The sequence below is a fragment of the Aplysia californica genome, unplaced genomic scaffold (assembly GCF_000002075.1).
Source record: "Aplysia californica isolate F4 #8 unplaced genomic scaffold, AplCal3.0 scaffold00137, whole genome shotgun sequence".
Taxonomy (NCBI): domain Eukaryota; kingdom Metazoa; phylum Mollusca; class Gastropoda; order Aplysiida; family Aplysiidae; genus Aplysia; species Aplysia californica.
This window is the reverse complement of record NW_004797407.1, coordinates 1,322,254-1,326,501: the sequence shown is the minus strand read 5'-3', so window position 1 is coordinate 1,326,501 and position 4,248 is coordinate 1,322,254. Positions and strand designations below refer to the sequence as shown.

General features: G+C 43.0%; 1 protein-coding gene across 1 annotated transcript in view; it reads right to left on the bottom strand.

The window, feature by feature from the left end:
* The window catches only part of LOC101855486 (flocculation protein FLO11), a gene marked incomplete at its 5' end in the record, with an annotated part of 49,423 nt that overhangs the window by 18,858 nt on the left and 26,317 nt on the right, over positions 1-4,248 (bottom strand).

The window sequence follows — 4,248 nt, the reverse complement described above, 5'->3', positions numbered from 1 at the left end:
GGGGGGAGGTTGTTTTTTTTCGAAACTGTTTTGCGGCGCTCGTAACTGCATAAAGTCACATGAGCGCGCTGGACACATTAAACATTTTGAGTTGGTAGGAAATTTAGAATTTTGACCGGGTGGCGGCCGAAGCCTACTTTCGTTGGTTTTAGACCACCAAGGGATCTTTAACATGCGCAACTTCTGGACAGTTTGGACAATATAAGGTAAACACCTAGGAAATTTACGTGGTGTAGACGAAAACTGCATTGCAATGTATGAAATGTGTGTTGGTGAGTGTGTATTCGTTTGTTTGTGTTTGAATTTTTTTTAAAAGTGTGTGAGAGTGTGTGTGTGTGTGTGTGGAATAGTCAGTGTGTCTGTTTGTGTGTGCTTGTCAGTGTGTAGCAGGTGTTTGTGAGAAAAACAGTAAAAGAAATATAGATATATAAATAGATAGATAGATAGATAGACAGATATATAGATAGAAAAATAGATAGATAGATAGATAGATAGATAGATAGATAGATAGATAGATAGATTTTCCATATTGTGTATCTTTCACCATACACCAATTCTTTGCTTATGTGAGGGTGATTGTTTTAAACAAGTGAATGACAAGTGAATGTGTATATATATATATATGTACACACAGTCAAACCTGCTCTAACAGCCACCTGTCCAAGACAATATTCTATACGACTGACCAATTTCCAAATCCCCCCTCCTCACCGCCCGATTTCCTCACCCCTATCCCTCTCCTTTTTTGCGAAATTAAAAAAAAGAAATAGCAATAGAATGACACTGTCGAGGACATCCACTTTTCTCCAATAAAACGCGCGGTCGGTCTTTTGGTGCGATGTGTTGACCGTTAGTGCATCAGATAAATGTTCACAGACGTGGCTACATACATAAATATGAGCATTTTCTGGAGACAAGATACCCACAAAATGAAGACCCCCCCCCTCCCAATCGTCGCTCTCCCACCCCACCCCCACCCCCCTCTTCTCCGTCTGCCTGAACATAAGTTAACAAGGTAGAGTTACTGCCCTTGCCGGGTCCCCCTCTAGTCGGGTTCGGGTAACGCCCCCTGGTGCTATTAGTGCTTGCCTCCCCTGACACGAGGCCCCGGGTAGTGGTGGGCAAAATCATCATAACCTATCCGGATAACCGGATAATTCTAATTGAAACATTTTCCGATTTCAGACTCTTTCACTCTCCTTCATAACCTGTTTGTCAAAGTGGGTGCCCCCATTTGTTGAAGTGGTTCTAACCCGTTTGTCAAAGTGATTCTAACCCATTTGCCGAGCGGTTCATAACACCCGAAGAGGTGCATTATCATATTATCCGGATTTTGCCACAGCGACTCACTGCCCAGCCCTAGCCCTGGGGTGTGGGCTGGTGCCGGCTGGGAACTACGCAAAATCAATTTCTCCCAATGACGCCATCAGTTTGTGTGTAGTGCTGTCCTCATAGGCTGGAGGGCCATTCTGGTGCTTGGCAATGCTAAAGAGGGAGGGAGGGAGAGAGGGTGGGAAATAGGGGTGGGCGGGGTGGGGGAGGGAGATGGGGAGAGGGAGAGAGACGGTGGGAAATGGGGGAAGGGGTTGGGGAGAGGTTTGGAGAGAGAGATGGTCAAAGATTTAGGGAGAGAAAGAGAGACGGGGAATGAGAGAGAGAGAGAGAGAGAGAGAGAGAGAGAGAGAAACAGAGTGTACACGAGTACGATTGTGTCTGTGTGTGAACAAAACAACACAAAACAAATTCAACCTTTTTTACACGGAAGCACACACTAGAACTACACAGACAAACTACTGTCCTTTTCAATTGAAGTAAAAGAAGATTGAAGTATTCAAGAGTAACATACAAAGAAAAAAAACGAATAGAGAAGAGATAAGACGATCGTATTTTGACAGGAGAAAATTAATAAATCACACCAGAGCACCCTCCAACCACCTCTTTGAGTTTTGAGTAAACAGAAACAGGTCGACATTGTTTAACGTTCATCTAGAGTAGAGAAGGAGCAAGGCAGACAGACAGAGAGACAGGGAAAGAAAATAAATAGGATCAACCTGTGACACCCTCCAACCACTCGCCATCAACTCGTATTATTGACCTTTAGTTAAGAGTCCCCAAAAGAAGAAATAAATACAATTTAAAAGTTCAACAACTTCTTAGACAAGGGCGCCTTTAAATAATTGATAGCCGATCCAGGCCGTGTCATCGATTTTCGCATCAAAAGGAACCAGTTCCTCTCCCCACTCCCTTCGTTAGTATCACAGTCTTGGGGTGTCGCATTTCTAACGTCTAAGACACACACGGAGCAACCGAGGAGGGGCTGGGGCAGTCAGGCTGGCTGGTTGTTCTAGCGTTCGTTAGAGTTTTACGGCTCTTACAAAAAACACAAATAGGTCATGCGAGTGCCAATGATTAGAGGTGTAACAAGAGAGTTTTAGTTTTTCATAAGAGTTTTAATACGGCTCTTGCAACACCAATGGGTTGTACAAGTGCTGAAGGTTAAAGGTGTTTCTAGAGAATTTGAGTCTTTTTAGTAAGGTTTATTAAGGCACTTTCAACACAATAGGTCAAATAAGTGCCGGAGATTAAATGCATTACAGGAGAGTTTAAGTTTTAAGTTGGAGTTTTACGACACTTGCAACATAAATAGGCCGTAGAAATGCCAAAGAAGAGAGTTATTACTACAAAAGAGCAAAATACGAAAACAGAAGGAGGCGAGATTAGGACGACAGGTACTAGAGAGAAAAGACAGAGCAAACCACACACACTCATCATAGTTACATAAACAAACAATAAAAATGAGGTAGAGCCTAGAAAGAAGAAAAAGCAGTTACCTTGGAAAATTGTATGTCCTTAAAAATCTGATAGAAATTAGTTTTGTTTTGATTGAAGTTAGGATCTTTGCAGACACAGGTTTGGTCCTTTCGACAATGTAGCTGCAGGCAGGCAGACAGACAGACAGACAGACAGACAGACAGACAGACAGACAGACAGACAGACAGACAAAAGAGAGAATAGACAGGCCCAGGGACGAACAAACACCGTGATGGAGGGGAAAATGCCAGTCATCTCTTCCATCTGTCGTCAGAATTGGGTGGAGATTAATGTTTTCAAATGATTTCTTCCCCCAGTCTCTCTCTCTCTCTCTCTCTCTCTCTCTCTCTCTCTCTCTCTCTCTCTCTCTCTCTCTCTCTCCCTCTCTCTCTGATTCTTCCCCTACTCTCTCTCTCTTTCTCTTTCTCCCCTACTCTGTTTCTCTCTCTCTCTGTTTCTCTCCGTCTCTCTCTATTTATATTTTTCTCTCTCTCTCTCTCTCTCTCTCTCTCTCTCTCTCTCTCTCTCTCTCTCTTTTCCTCTCTCTATCTCTCTCTCTCCTATTTCCTCTTTCTCTCTGTCTGTGTGTGAGTTTGTTTTTCCTCTTTCTCTCTATTACTGTATATTACAATCTCTCTCTCTCTCTCTCTCTCTCTCTCTCTCTTTCTCTCTCTCACTCTCTCTCTTCCTCTCCCTTCTTCCCCCACCCCCTAACTCACTCTCTCTTTATCTCTTTCTCTCTGAATCTACCATACCCCTTTTGCCCTCCATTTTCCCATCAGTAACATAAAAAAACACCAAAAAAAAAAAAAGTCAGTTCTCAATAAACAAAGTTAATGTGCTCCTACATCTATCTGCCAACTCCACTGTCTCACAATTTACTTTTACTTTTTTCATCCTCCGTTGCCGTTAAGCGTCGAGGGGAGATGCAGATTTCTATGGTAGGCTGCAACATTACACATTATTCTGACCATGACGTTCTACAAACTGACACAACATTATCACCCCGGCATACCATGTCACAAAATGTTTGTCACAGCCAAACTCCGGATCTAGCAACAGGCACCTTAAACCGTGGGTTTAACACCCCTTTTCAACGATGTAAGGTTATTTAAGGGACTCAAAATTCAACCTCCGTCTCCGATAGGAGAGAAGATTGGTTACATGCGCGGTGTGATGACGTATAAAACTAAAATAGGTGCTAATGAATTAAAGCAAGTCTTTTGAAGACGAATTCCCTCGTAGAGCGGAAATTTCACGCGTAAATGAGACAATTTTCGACCACACACAGTGCATCTAATTCTGTGTCTGGAACATCTGCGTGGTAAAGAGAATTAACAACAAGACGAGCTATGGAGGCGAAACCAAGGGGGTTGTGTGTGTTTATGTGTGTGTGTGTGTGTGTGTGTGTGTGTGTGTGTGTGTGTGTGTGTGTGT